General features: G+C 42.4%; 1 protein-coding gene across 1 annotated transcript in view; it reads left to right on the top strand.

Annotated features, from left to right (window-relative positions):
• The window catches only part of LOC122802575 (heat shock transcription factor 2 binding protein), a 1,640,599-nt gene that overhangs the window by 659,388 nt on the left and 966,354 nt on the right, over window positions 1–14,857 (top strand). The window lies entirely within an intron of this gene.

Here is a 14,857-nt window from a genome sequence, read left to right as displayed (position 1 = left end):
TTGAAATGAAGCATGTGAAAGTTGTTGGCCATGAGAGCCCATCCAGCAGTCAGTATGTGACCACAACAGAATATCATAAAACTGCAAACTCCTCACCCACAAAACACATACAAAAAACTGTTACAAGAAGTGCCTATCCATGACAAACAAACTCATGTCTCCCCTTATACAACTATTGCCCCCCCCCCCACCAGCAAAAATAAAGTATACTATGAGATATGATGTTGTCCTTATCATTCTTCCTCACTGATGGGTTATGGATCCAATCTTTGGATATGACTTGGCCGCATTTTCCAGACTTCAGATCCTAACCTCAAGCCCCTCCCTCTTCCCATAATGCAACACAATACCTCTAACACCTCAGATCTTGTTTGCTGCCTCAGGGTATAGATGCAGACTTCCTTGTTCTTGAGCTGCAGTGGTTTAGTCAGTGCTTTTTTTTTACAGATAAGTGATCACCTATAATATTGTCTTGATCGTTTTTTTACTATCTGCTTAAACTCCCTCTAGTAAGAAGGTTTCTGCAGATTAGAGCAGTTTATTCTGTCTCACTTTCTCTTATCTCAGGTGCCATTTGCGCCATTTTTCTGCTGTATAAGACCTTTCCTTTTCTGAGATAACTAAGTTAGCTATGGCCCGCTACTGCTTCTGTCTTCTTTTTGAAACAAAGTGTTGGACCTAAGGCTATATCAATGCTTGAGTGGTTTTGTTGTCTAAAGTGGATTTTATTTGTATATGATTGATATTTGTTAATTATTTAACTAAATATGGTTCCCTGCAATCTGTTTTTATGGTGTGCTTGAGCACAGTATTTCTGTATCTGTCCCCTTAAGGAACTATCACCTTTGCCTTCCTGCCTTCTCAGAGCTTGTGGTCTTGCCTGGTTGTCCAGCCCTTGTTCTTCGCTTCGTTCTGTTCAACTCTGGTGTTGTTCCTCTAAACTGGTTGCCTCTGGTTATAGCTTCCAGTAGTATGTGGGCTTGTCAGCCTAAAGCTTAATAGATGTCCACCATTTGTATTTGTCAGTGGTGCACTCTTTCCCTCATGATCTTTTTGTGTTTATTTGGCATACATGTTTTTTTCTGGTGGACACCTTAGGTACCTGTAACAGAAGCCTTTTGTGAGTATGTTAATTTTTTCTCTGTTATGCGAGAGCATGCCTCTCAACTGTCCAGTTTGTCACAGTATGTCCACTGGTATGTTATAGGGTTTCTTCCGGTAGGAGGTTGGGAATTATGCTTGATAGATAAGGGCTTGGCATCTGGCATAGTGCAATTTAACTGCTTTTTGTGGTTTGGTCTTTTGCTGGTCTTCAGACCAAAGTCATTGCTTTTTCCTGGGCATACGTCTTTAGGTGTTAGAGCTGCTGTGTTCTGGTCAGCTTCATCTTTGATTCCCACTCCTCGGATCCTGTCTGGTTGGCTGAACCAGGAGAAACACAGTGCAGATGTGTGGACAGTTATGAACTATCTTTACTCCAGTGTGTGGTAATACATATGTATATATATATATATATATATATATATATATATATATATATATATGGTTCCCTATCAGAAGCCTGAAACACTATAAGCCTGAAAATCAAAATCCTAAAACCAAAAGCCTGAAAATTCAAAATCCCGAAAACCCAAAATCCTGAAACTCAAAATCCTGAAAACACAAATAATGCTAATATGTCACTATAAAGACACTAATATCTACCAACTGACCCTGACCCTAACCCTAAGGTCCGTCACTATCGCACACTCACCTGACCCGCTCCCTAACCCTAACTCACTTAAACCGCCCCTAACCCCAATATTTGTCACTCTTGCATACATGCCTAACCTGCGCCCTAACCCTAACTCACTTAAACCGCCCCTAACCCTAACATAAAACCAACCGACACTTACCTGAACCTAACGCATGACCTAACACCACAGGGCTAACAATAGCAAAGCCACAATGACGTCAGTATGTCCATTTTGTGTTTTCAGGATTTTGAGTTTCAGGATTTTGGGTTTTCGGGATTTTGAATTTTCAGGCTTTTGGTTTCAGGATTTTGATTTTCAGGCTTATAGTGTTTCAGGCTTCTGATAGGGAACTATATATATATATATATATATATATATATATATATATATATATATATATATATATTTTTTTTTTTTTTTTAAAGGGGGGGGGGGGTCCTTCAGGGCTTCAACCTAATGAAATAGAGCACCAACAAGGATCTAGGACTCAGCCTTTTGGATCTGAAGCTTCCAAGGCCTCCTTCAGATTCCTCCTTTTCCTTGGATCTGATAGGTTGGTCCCATGTTTTCTTTTTGATCTCTCCTTATGTATCATGGTTCTCCCTTCAGATCTAATCTGTGTGAATATTTTCTTCCTTGGATACTAAACCTAGGATGTGATACTTAACTGGCTGCTGGGGACAATGGAACAGTTCTCAGATCCGATGCATTTGGATCCGTGGGTACTGAGCTAATGTAGGTTTCATGGACCTAAAGTGTCCTTAGGATCTGAGCCGTTGGGCTGGTGCTGTCTCTGACAAAGGCACTTCTCAGATTAGAAACCCCCTTTCAGATCTGAGCTGTTGGGCCATGGTTCAGCCAATGCAGTTTCTGACAAAACTTCTTCATATCGTAAACATGGGATCCGAAAAGATAGTGTCAGTCACTTCTCGGTTATGAACCCCTCTCTCTCTCTCCCCCTCTGTCTCTCTGTCTCTCTCAGATCCAAGCTGTTGAGCCAGTGCAATTCCTAACAAAGCCTCCTTTGTATCTTAAGCTTGGGATCCCACAGAGAAGTGTCAGGCACTTCTTGGATTTGAACCCCTTCCAATCTGAGCTACTGGCCCAGTGCAGTTTCTATAAGTCTTCTTGGAAATGCTGAGCCAGTGCAGCTTCTTCGGATCCAAAGCACCCCTCTGATCATAAGATCTCCTTGTTGTAGTTCCTTTCTGACGTCAAGGTCTGGTCAGCTCCTACCAGTCAAGATTTGCACAAGTGCTCATCCAGTGTGATTTTCCAGTCCAAGTTGTCATTTCTTACCATGAAGATGTTTTTACCCTGCTGCTATGATTCCAGAACTTACCCTCCCCTCCTCCCTAGAAGGTTTTAGCTTATTGTTTATTCTCTTCATTAAGTTGTTTCATTTAAGGAACTGAAATGGGCCAGGTTATCCTATCTAGATGGCCATTATGGGCTCATTCCACTAGACCCATGGGCTGCTGTATACCCTTTGGTCTTTTCCTTATGCCCTTTCCTACTTCACAAACAGGGGCTCTTGGGAGGTACGGCTTCCCTCTTCCTGTCAGTAAGCATGGTGGTGCAGTTGAAAGGGCCGTGTCTTGTGCTCTACAGGCAGGGTTTGACACTGACCTCTGACACTGTTGGGCCAGAATTTATTCTTTATTTTCTCCTTATACCTGTATCTTCAGTTTTACTTGGAGGTTGGACTCATTGTGCTTGTTGTAGCTCCAGGATTATCTCCCTGGGATCTGGATTTCTTCCTGGCTCCAGCTTCCAGGTTTACCTCAGAGACTGACATACCACCTTAACTTACCACCTCTAGTCCAGTCTGCCCCACTTCCCTTTCACTAAGCTTGGAATATATGGCTTACGGGAGCAAGTCTGATTCCCCATGTGATTCTAACTGTCTGTGGATGCAGTTAGGAGGGGAGCATGTTATTTAGGACACCTGGATTTCAGGACCAGCCTTACAACTCTAAGCATACTATTCAGAACTTATTGCCTTTTCCTTCTTAGACGCCAGAGTTCCTGATAGTATGGTGCAGCCCATCCTGCCATTCTGGGCAAGGATGACTGGATGTGCTCTATAAGTTTTCGGGACACTTACTGTCACATCTAGTTAAACACTTGCTCCAGGAAACTTTAGAGCTTCTAGCTGGGAGTCAGTCACTTCCAGTTCAGAGCTCTGATTTTCAGTCTTACGTCAGCTCCCACGATGTATTTCCATATTCATGACAGTAGTGACTGCTCACCTGTGGTTCAGAAAATTTCAGGTCTCTTTCATATCTGAAAGACTGCTACCTTACTGCTCCACCCAGGTATCAGCTGTTTACAGTTAGGGATTACCTGTCGTAGGTTCCAGATCCCTGGGCATTACTATTAGTTTGGCATAATCAAATCTACTACTGGCACTGTATCATACCATTTACAAATCAAAAGGTGGAACTCGCTATTACTTCCACCTCCCACCAGCAAGGTTAATTTTGCTAGCTTGTATTCTGTTTCCTTTTTAGCCCCTATCTGCTCCTATAAAACCACTTTGTTACCATCTTTTAACTGGTGGATCCAGTCGAACAGTCCTTTTCTAGACAGCACGTTCTGCTACCCCGGCCCCCCTTTTTTCTCCCCACAAAGACCACATATGCTTTCCATCTGGGTAGCAGTGACAGTTCAAGTGACACCTTTTCCAGAGCATGTAGTTTCCCCTGGATTCTAGGTTGTATGGCAATGTCCTAGAGATGACACCTGCACCCTTTGTGTCTTGCAAATTTTTCAGGATGTCCTCCATCTGACGTGTATTGCAATGTACATTGATAACATGCCAGTTTCTTACTATATCAACAAACAGGGAGGAACATGACCCTCCCTTTTGCACAGAGAGACCATGAAGGTGTGACAGTGGGTGAACTCTATAAACCGTTTTTGAACTACAACACATGTACTATGGCAGTCGAATGGTCTGGAAGACAGCATCAGTAGGCCTAGTCTGATTCATATTGAGAACTCCTTCAATCAGATGACAAACTGCTTTTTAGCCATTGGGGCCAAGCTTATCACGATCTTCTCATTTTCCCCAGTAACTACATGTTCAGTAGATACCTTTTTCTAATTCCCCGTTTGATAATACTCCCAAGGGATGCTTGGTTTTGCTCTCAGGCCCCAGGTCACTCTACCAATCTGCCATTGGTGTCAGGGGGGTGTCTACAAAGCCAGCAAGTAGAGCTCTGTCATCCTCATTTGTATTTCTTGGACTTGTCTGCAGTGGTCTCTCTGTCTGTCTTTTTCTCTCTCTGTCTCCTTCTTGAATCCCATCTGGGATGTCTTGTATGGTTTCTCCATTTCAAGCGATTGTAAGATGGTGCAGTCTTGCTTCCATTGTTCCTGGCATTCTATGTCAAATGATTGTAAGACATGCAGACTTGCTTCCATTGTTCCGGACATTAGCCAGCGGGTTCAGGTCCTCTACTTGCAATGTTCTGTTTGCATGCTTTGGAGTTTCCTCCTGAGCCTCCAGTGAAAATGGGTTCTGTTCACCCAGTCGGTCTACCTGGGTAAACAAATGTCAAATAAATAAATACATAATGAATAAATAATGGCTAGGTTACCTGTTTGGTTCTCTTTCTCAAACATTGGTCCTCTCTTAGCTTCTAACCCCCCCCCCTCCTTTTCTGGCTAGTCCTGTTGAGAAGGCAAAATTCTCTCTAATACTAATAAATGGAATCAGTCCTCCCTTTATGCCTAAAGTAGCTATGACATCAGTTCAACTGTCGATCTTTTTCCAAGTAAAGAAAATGCCTAGAGAATTGAATTAACAATTTATCTCCTTTCACCCATTTGCTTTGGTCAATCAGAGTCTGTACACACTACCTGAATGGATTACAGAATGGTATTTCCATTACTATGTCCTTCCCACAGTCAAGCGACGTTAAAGACATTCTGGTAGGTGCGAGCGTGAATGGGCGTGCCTTCATTGAAGGTTGGGCGTTGGGCTGGCAACTCGGCACCGTAAAATCCACTGACAATCATGAGCAGACCGGAGTTCCGCTGTGGCGACCCCTAACCGGGAAAAGCCGAAAGACATTCATTAAAATATTTGCAATTGCCTCATCCTCCCAATGCTTACTTCTCCAGAGCAATGACCATTTTCTATTTTCTGCATTCTCCACAAGAACTTCCTATCCCTGATGGAAAATAACAATTGACATAGTCGTTAGTTAATTTTTATCATCCTTTCTGTATGGTCAGTTCTGTCCTTTTTCTGTGAGACCAACAGTACAGAATTTCTCACTAGCTGTTTATTTCCCCTCCCTTCTAACCACTTGAGTTAAGCAGTCCCTTATGTATTCCTGGTCAGTTTTAGACTACTGATTGTATTTTGCTGATGCATTGACAAGTGGTTTAGAATTGCCCTGGCATCCTAGAGACATTCTATCAATTTTATGACTATCTTATCAACCCTCTTACCAGGGTTTATCGTTAGAGACCTCTCATATGGTAATTTGTTTCTATGCACATACTTTTGTGACGATTTACAAACTGGGCATTGTCTCCAGAAACAGACCTTTTTTGGTTGACAGTGCTCTGGCATATCCTTCCTTGATGGGCTTCCAAGAATTATGTAGCTGGGGACTCTACCCATCAGTGAGGAAGAATGAGAAGGACAGCATCATATTTAGGAGTTATGTATTTACCATAGCTTTGTGTATGTGTTGTCCATTCTCATTCCTTCTCATCTTCCCACCCAGCCACCCCCTGGCCTTATATTGTCTGGAAGAATATTGGACATTACAAGAAATTTGAGTTTCATGGTTTCAGTCATAATTCCTTCTTATCTGTCCTATCTCTATAAATCAATAGACATAGGCAGCAAACTCGATCTGAGGAGTTAGAGGTATTGTGTTGCATTATGGGAAGAGGGGGGCGCGAGATTAGGATCTGAAGTTATCCATTTTCATTCTTCCTCAATGATTGGTAACGAGTCCAACCTTGGACCTGACTCAGCTGCATATACTAGGCTGTCGGATCCAACTCACAAGCTCCTCCCTGTACCCATAATGTCCCAGAAAACCAGCTGTACCTCAGATAGAGTTTGCTGCCTTAAAACCCCTAAACATAGTCATAAAAAAAGAAAAGACAGAGGTGTTGGAACAAAGGATTTCCTCAATGTCCACCAGGTCACTCTAGAAGATGAAAGGAAGATTTAGCCATGAGTAAGAAGTAAGAACTATTTATATGTTCACCTCGAACAAACACCAACCTGACTAACAACAGGAAGAATAATGGTCCTACTTAAGAGTGAACTTGCAAGGTACCCTAAAAATTATAGACCAGTAATTTGCCTTCCAACAATGTATAAACTATACACCGGAATTGATGCCGACAGAGTTAATAATCATTTAGAAGAAAAGTCAATCATGGCAATAGAACAAAAGGGTAATAAAGGAAAGTCATATGAAACAAAGGATCATTTGTTGCTAAATAAGTCATAATGGAGAACTGTAAAAAGGGGAAGAATGTTAGTATGGCATGGATTGACTACAAAAAAGCATTTGACAGTATCCCACATTCATGGATAAAAGAGTGTTTAAAAATGTATAAGATAAACCCTACACTGATCAGTTACATTACAGTGACTGTGAAACAGTGGCAGACCACTTTGCAATTATGCCATGGTAAAGGATAAATTATTAATCCAGGGATAAAAATTCAAAGGGGGATATTCTAGGGTGACTCCCTGTCACCTCTGCTGTTTTTATCTTGCCCTTAACTCTTTAAGCTGTATAGATTAGGTCATGGCTATAATTTGACTCCTAGAAAACAACAAAGTGTAAAGACCTCTCATCTTCTCTTTGTCGATGATTTAAAACTGCATAGCTCATCATATGAGGAACCGAAAGCACAACTGCAAGTAGTCAAAACTTTTTCAGATGATACAAGAATGTCATTTGATATTGATAAATGTGCAAAAGCAACCTTTTAAGCAGGAAGGCTGCAGCACCGGGAAAACATCAGTTTGGGACAAGAATGTGATATAAAAGAACTTGAGCAAGAGGGAGTGTATAAATATTGGGAATTGATGAAGGATCAACAATAAAACATGAACAAATGGTAATAAAACTTAGTAAGGAATATTTTAGAAGACTTAGATTAATTCTGAAAACAGTGCTGACATCTAGGAATAAAATTCAAGCTTTAAACCAATTTGCTCTTCCTGTCCCAACTTACAGTTTTGGATTGATTGACTGGCCCCAAAAGGTGTTGGATAGATTAGATAGGAAAACAAGAAGGATGTCTCATGTTCATCAGATGATTTATAAAAATCATTGCCCACCAAGATTATATATTTCCTATTCCGAAGGAGGTATGGGCCTCCTTGAAATCGATTACATGTATAGATATGCAGTCGTGGGAATGCACACATATCTGCTAACCTCACAAGACCCAAACGTAGTGAAAGTTTTGAAACATGAGGAGAATAAATCTAAGATGACTTCCCTGCTTAGTCTAGCAGAAGCATATTGGCATCAAGCGGAAATGCAAATCAAACAAGTAGTAGATAATTAGGCAGCAACTGAATGTGACAAAAAACAAAAGAAATATAAGGTGAAGGATCAGATGAGAAGGCAAGAAACGTCGAAAATGCATAAATATAGTTGCAAGTATAGAAATCTCCTGGCAGAACCTCATGTTGATCAGCATTGAATGCAGGAATAGTTAAGGACAGGCAAATTCAAACCAAAAGATGAAAGGTTAATATTGGCAGCCCAAGATAGTGGGCTACGTGCACATTGGTTTACAAAGTCCATTGAACATGTGGGAAAAACAGACAAATGTAGGTTTTGTAAAACAGAATTGGAAACAGTTGCACACCTTATTGCTGGTTGTGATATACTAATGGTAGAAGGACTGTATACTGAAAGACATAATAATGTGGCAAGACTGTTGTGCTAGGGATTGTGCAAACATTTTAATATTGAAGTGGCTGAAAAAACGCTGGAAACATGAGGCACAAAGCATCAATAAAATAATGAAGTCTACATCACATGGGATCGCCCATTACCAACAGTTCAAAAGATAGATGCAAGAAAACCAGATATAATGGCCCATGAAAAGAAGACAAAAGTAGCATTGATCATTGAAATCGCTACACCCAGTGACTACAGTGTCTTGCATACAGAGAGACACAAAGTCATAAAATATTACCATTTGCAGGCAGAAATGAGAGCAATGTGGAAGAAAGATACCCAAACAGTTCTAATAATAGTAGGTGCAACGGGTCGTATAAAAAATAATCTACAGTCGTATTTAGATATGTTACCAATACATGTAACAACGTACAAATTGCAGAAGGAGTCATTACTGGGCACATTGTGGATGCTGCAAAGAGCACTTCTGGCTGACATCAAAGATTGAAACAATACCAATTTCATGAATTTTAATTGTACTTTGACTTAGGAATGTGGTCCATTCCCGTCATGGTATTAGAAACCCAAAAGATTTGCAGAAATTAAAAATGAAAGGAAAGGAAAAGGAGTGAGGAGAGTTGAGGAAGAATGAAAATGGATGGCACAGATGCATAGCTATGATGAATATATAACTTTAATATCTGATGTTGCCAATTTCATTCATTCCTCAACGATTGGGACAGAGTCTCCAGCTGTGTGAATCTTGGGTGGCACTCATGGAAGGAAATTCTGGAGTACTGCAGAATCAAAAGCAGCTCTGCTTCTGGATGTCACATCTAGTTTATAATGAGCTATAAAGGTATGCGGATTAGACCAGGTAGCTGCCCACTGCCACACTCTCATTACCTCTCAACAGAGGGGGTAAAAATGGGTTCCCCCCATTTGTTGATGTACCATACCACAGTCATGTTGTTGGTTTGTATCGCAATGGTCCCCTGAGAAAGAACGTCTTGAAAGGCCTGCAACACTAGTAGGACTGCTCTCATCTCTAGGACAGTGATATGTGAATTGGACCCTTCGAGGGTCCACGTGACTTGGATTGTCCATCCCAAGAAATAAACCCACCCCCCCCAGTTTGGAGGTGTCCTTGGTCACTGTGGCTACTGTAGAGAATAGAATAAAGGGACAGCCTAGTGAAACTATGTCTGACTTAATCCACCAACTAAGACGATCCTTGCAGACTCTAGTGAGTTTGACTGGGAAGGATAGAAGATGATGCAGACTCGACCACTGAACAGCGAGAGTCCACTGAAGAATGTGCATATAAAAGCAGGCCATAGGGACTAAGGTTATGGCCGCTGCCATCAACCCTAGAGTTTGAAGGACAAGTCTGGTGGGGGGAGATGGATGAACAAGGATTAGCTACTCCTGTAACCTGATTAAGATTGCACATTGTGAAGGAAGAGAAGCTACCTGACTTACTGCGTTCAACTCCGCACCTGTGAACTCCAGGCTCTTTACAGGTTGTAGCTGAGATTTACAGGTGTTGACTGAGATGCCTAGTGACTGATATAATTGGAGCAAATAGTCCCTGGACTGCTCTAGGAGATGATTAGTTGGGGCGGTGAGGAGCCATTTGTCTAGCTATGGAAACACTTGGAATCTCAGCAGTCTCAGGTGAGCTTCTACCAATGCCATACACTTGTTAAACACCCTAGGGGCTGTGGTGAGACCAAAGGGCATGGCTCTGAACTGATAGTGACTGGCCCCCAGCCGAAAGTGTAGATATCTTCGGGTATCTCTGCTCATCTTGATGTGATAGTACATGCTCTGAAGACCGATTGAGCACATCTAATTGCCCTTGCATAAAATTGGCAGATTGGACTGAATCATTACCAGTCGGAAATCTTCATAAATTGATTCAGTTTGCTTAGATCCAAAACTGGTCTCAGATCCCTGCTTTTCTTGACACTACCTATGAAACTATGAACCAAAAAGAACCTTGATTAAGTTCCAAATCCTTTCTGGTGTGGTGGGACTTCCAGGATTACTCTTTTGTCTAGCAGCCTTTGAATTTTCCTGATCTGCGCCTTCTCTCTGACTAGGTGGTATGTTAGGAAGCCTTCTTGTTTTGGTTGGGGGAATCTGGAAGAATGGTATGAAATAATCTCTGGATATGATTCTTAGCACACAAGAATCTTTTGTTATTGATGCCCAAGCGCCTGGATGCAAAGACAAGCGCCCCCTGACTGCCACTAGAGGTGAGCAGTTGGGCAACCCTTCAGGAGCGCTGAAAGTGTATATCCGAAAAACAGTCCCAGAAACCCTGGTTTTGTGGGCCTCTTCTGCCGCAAAAATGGCGCCTTCCATTTGAAGTGCCCCCTCTGCCTCTGGAAGAGGTATCCCCATGTAAATCCCTGGGACTTACGGAACCAATTTTCTTGCCTCCTCTTTGATTCCTGGAAAAGGATCATTGAGGGGTAGAAAAGCATATCCCTATGGCAGACAGGGTCTTTCCATCCTGTTCACTCAAAGAAAGTGTTTCCTATACAGTAGGGCCAAACATAGATGTTACATCAAAGGGAGCGTTGATGAAGGAAGACTTGAAAGGCTTTGCAAAGTTGCATAGATGCAGCCAGGAATGTCTTCTCATGGCTGAGTCTGAAACCGGCTGCCTGTGAGTTACTGTCTGCAGCATGGAATATTAATCTCATGGACCCAATGGTGATAGATAATAGAGTGGTCAGCTGTGAAGAGGACCTTTTGTATTCCTCCACGGACATGGACTCGAGAGGGATTTGGAGAGTTCATTAATCAAATTACACTGTAATCATGTGAAGTGCGCTAAGTAATTCAGGAACCTCAAGGCCAAAGTTGCTGAAGCAAAAATGTGCTTTCCAAACCTGTTCAGTGCCCTGGACTCTCTGTTAGGGGGATAGACTGAGGAGCTCTGCTCCACTAGCTATTTCTTAGTGGCTGCTGTCACAACCATATCATCAACAAGGACTCCTTTGCTCCATTATAATCTGTCCTTTGGCTGGGCCAAAAATTTATCTGGGTGATAGAAGATGGGTTCCACCGTATCCATTTCCTTCCATGCCCAGTGAGAGATTAAATCAATAATCTCATCTGCTGGGGGAGTCACCCAAGATGTACATGGGCTGGACCCAAAAACTTCCAGAAAAACTGACTCCTCTGGGGAAGGAGCATCTGAGGACCATCCACCTTTTTGCTTAAGAATCTCTAGGATGTCTCGAAATGAGACATCATCCAGTGGAGATCTTGGGGACTCTTTCCCTTCATTGAAGTCAGTATTTTCAGTGAGAGGGGAATGTGTGTGTCTCCTTTTACACATTCTCTTTCGGGAAACCTCTTCAGTGGGATGGTCTGGAGAGGTATCCAAGGAGAGGGGGAGTTCCTTGATGGGAACTATCTTGATGCTAGATAGTATCGGCTGTCCCTGTGGAGTAGGCCTGAGAGAATCAGAGCTCAAGCACAAAGAAGGAATGGATGTAGGCTCCAAGGAGGGGATAGTAGTTCCATCTTTCAGTCAAGAGAAAACCCTCTCCACTACCTCAAAGTAAGAAGGACTGGGAGAAGCCGTGGCTGGCCACAGTGGAGCTTAAATCTCTGAAACTACCAAGCACTGACCCTGTCTGGATCTGTGCCTTGAGGAGGAAGTTGGACCCGAGATGTCCAGTGCCTAAGCTGCAAGGCTCAAGGATGGCTCCGACAACATCTTAGTGGAACCTAGCCCCCTGGATCTGGCACTGACTCTTTGGCTCTGAGACTCATCCTGATGCAAATGAATTGGAGTAGAACCAGTCAGGGACACTGTCGGAGTTGAAGATCTAGTAGTCTTCAGATCCAATGCTGACATTCTCGGGCCTGTCAGATCTGATGGCCCCAAAACTGTGGGTTGGATCTGAGAAGGCGAGATTATTATGTGAGAAGTGGAAGGGAGGCTCATGAACTTGATAGAAGATGGAGCCAGGATAACCCTCATCTGAATGTGAGCTCTGAAGAACTTCTTCATCAACCTATCCACAGCAGCTTCTGAAAGGCTTCTGGAGAACCTAATGGAAGAGGTGGTGGATTGGGGCCTTGACTGTGTCTTTGGAGTCCCCTAATGAAAAGGGGAATGGAGTCGAGGTGAAACAGGTTCTGTAGTGAACTTGGGTGAGCGAGTTTGAGGAGATTTAGCTGGAAGAACAGTTGGATCCGAGTGCTTCCTCTTAGGATCTAAAGAAGTCAGATCCGTATTTTTCAGAATCTTCTGTGGACTTTCTGAAGAAGAAGAAGTGGAAGTAGCAGCCTTCGGAGAGTGGGCAGGGGGCCACTTAGATGAGTCCTTTACCTCCAAAGAGGATTTCATAGGTTTACTGGGGATTTGAGCCCTTACAGAAGAAGGCAGCAACAACTCTTTAAGAACCAGCTTATTTCTTCTATCACTAAGTGCCCTGGAATTAAAAGTGGCACAAATGGAGCAGTCACTGTTAAGGTGTGATCCTCCGAGACAGTAGACGCACTCCCCGTGGGCATCAGTTAGGAATCTTATGCCCACAGTAGTGCACTTTTTAAAGTCTATGCATTTGTTGGCCATTTGTTGGCCATTTCTGAAGAAGAAAACAAAAGCTGGCTGAGACAGAGATTAGAGGTAGACGGTTTAAAATAAGAAGAACGTTTTTTTTTTTAGGTTAACTACCAGCAATGGTAGAAGAAAATACCCTCTAAAGGGTAGAAAAAAATTTGTAAGAGTTACAGGCAAATGCCAACAATGGTACCGAATAGACTACCAAAAGGTAGAACAAGAGATAGGGAGAAAAGGGTGAAAATGTCTATCGGTCAAGGTATTTGAAAAATAACAATCAAGAGAAGGAGGCGGGTGATTTTAAATACTGATGGGAAAGATTAAAAGCAAAAACTACTTACAGTAAGCAGAATAGTACCCAAAAGTGCTCTCATGGTTGGGATCCGTGTCTGTAGCATTATGGCAGCAATCGAGATCTGAGGTACAACTGTTTGACTGTGGCATCATGGATGGAGGGAAGAGCTCATGAGTTGGATCTGAGAGTCTAATTTATGTGGCCGAGTTGGATCTAAGGTTGGAGCCAATACCCAGTTGTTGAGGAATGAGGGAAAAGGACAAATATTTACTTTGTTTTTGGTAGTTTTTCTTAGGAAGTTGTGAAGGCCTTTAGCTTCTCTGTTAGGCAGAGTTTTCTATACTTAGTGTAAGACATTATAATAATACAGTAGTGTAGTTTCTGTTATTAGTATTATTAGTGTTAGAAAGTTCACTTTTCAAAATATGCTGGAATTGACGGGTTTCAGAAAATGCTTGTAGTGTGGGCATAACCTACCTCATCAGGACCCACACTCCAAATGTGTTTATTGTCTTGGTGCCACTCACCTAGGCATAGAAAGTCAAGCTTCTGCAGCCATCATTGCTAGATCTCTCTAGACCAGAAGGGAAAAATTGGTATTAAAGGGGCTCCTTCCAGCACAGACAGGGGCTAATCCATCATTTCCTTAGAAGAAAGAAAAAACTAAGCTGAAGGGCCAGGATAAAGAAAAATAATATAAGAGAGAAAAAGAAAGGAGCAAGTTTCCATCCAATTCAGCAAAGAAACGGTCTCCAGAACTGAAAATCTGAGTCAGACCTGACCCTGAAATGTCCAGAAGATCAGATCCAGCTATCCCTTGGGCCCAATCTTCATCTCCCCGAACCAGCTACTTGCCGGGACTGTTGAATTCTACAAGAGAAAAAACATTCTTGACCATCATCAGTAGCATCGGCCACTCGATTGTCAAGAAGCCTTACAGAACTCAACGTCAAAAGGATGATGAGAAAATTTATGAGAACACAGATACATCTTGAGGTTATACTGGCACTGTCCCCTGGGAAGGTATCAAATATTGACCATCTTAGCCCCCTCTACAAGAGTCTGCACCAGTTTGACCTTCGGGTTTGGTTTTACTGGAACTAATTGGAACTTTGGCACCTTTGTTGGCACTGGAGCATCTTATGTCTTCAACACCAACTGTATCCCAATCTGTCTCGACTCTGATATCATTGGATCGAAATGGGACTTGGAGCCTAAACTTCAGAGCCAAACTCCAAGGGAGTAAGTTGATACTGAGATTCTCTGAGCTGTCCCTTCCTCTTAGGGTTTTGGTCCTGGATAGCTTGGATCAGAGATCAGCTTCCAGGCC

Source organism: Protopterus annectens, chromosome 5.part0 (assembly GCF_019279795.1).
Source record: "Protopterus annectens isolate FY-2018-M chromosome 5.part0, PAN1.0, whole genome shotgun sequence".
Taxonomy (NCBI): Eukaryota; Metazoa; Chordata; order Ceratodontiformes; family Protopteridae; genus Protopterus; species Protopterus annectens.
This window is presented reverse-complemented; position numbering and strand designations above follow the sequence as displayed.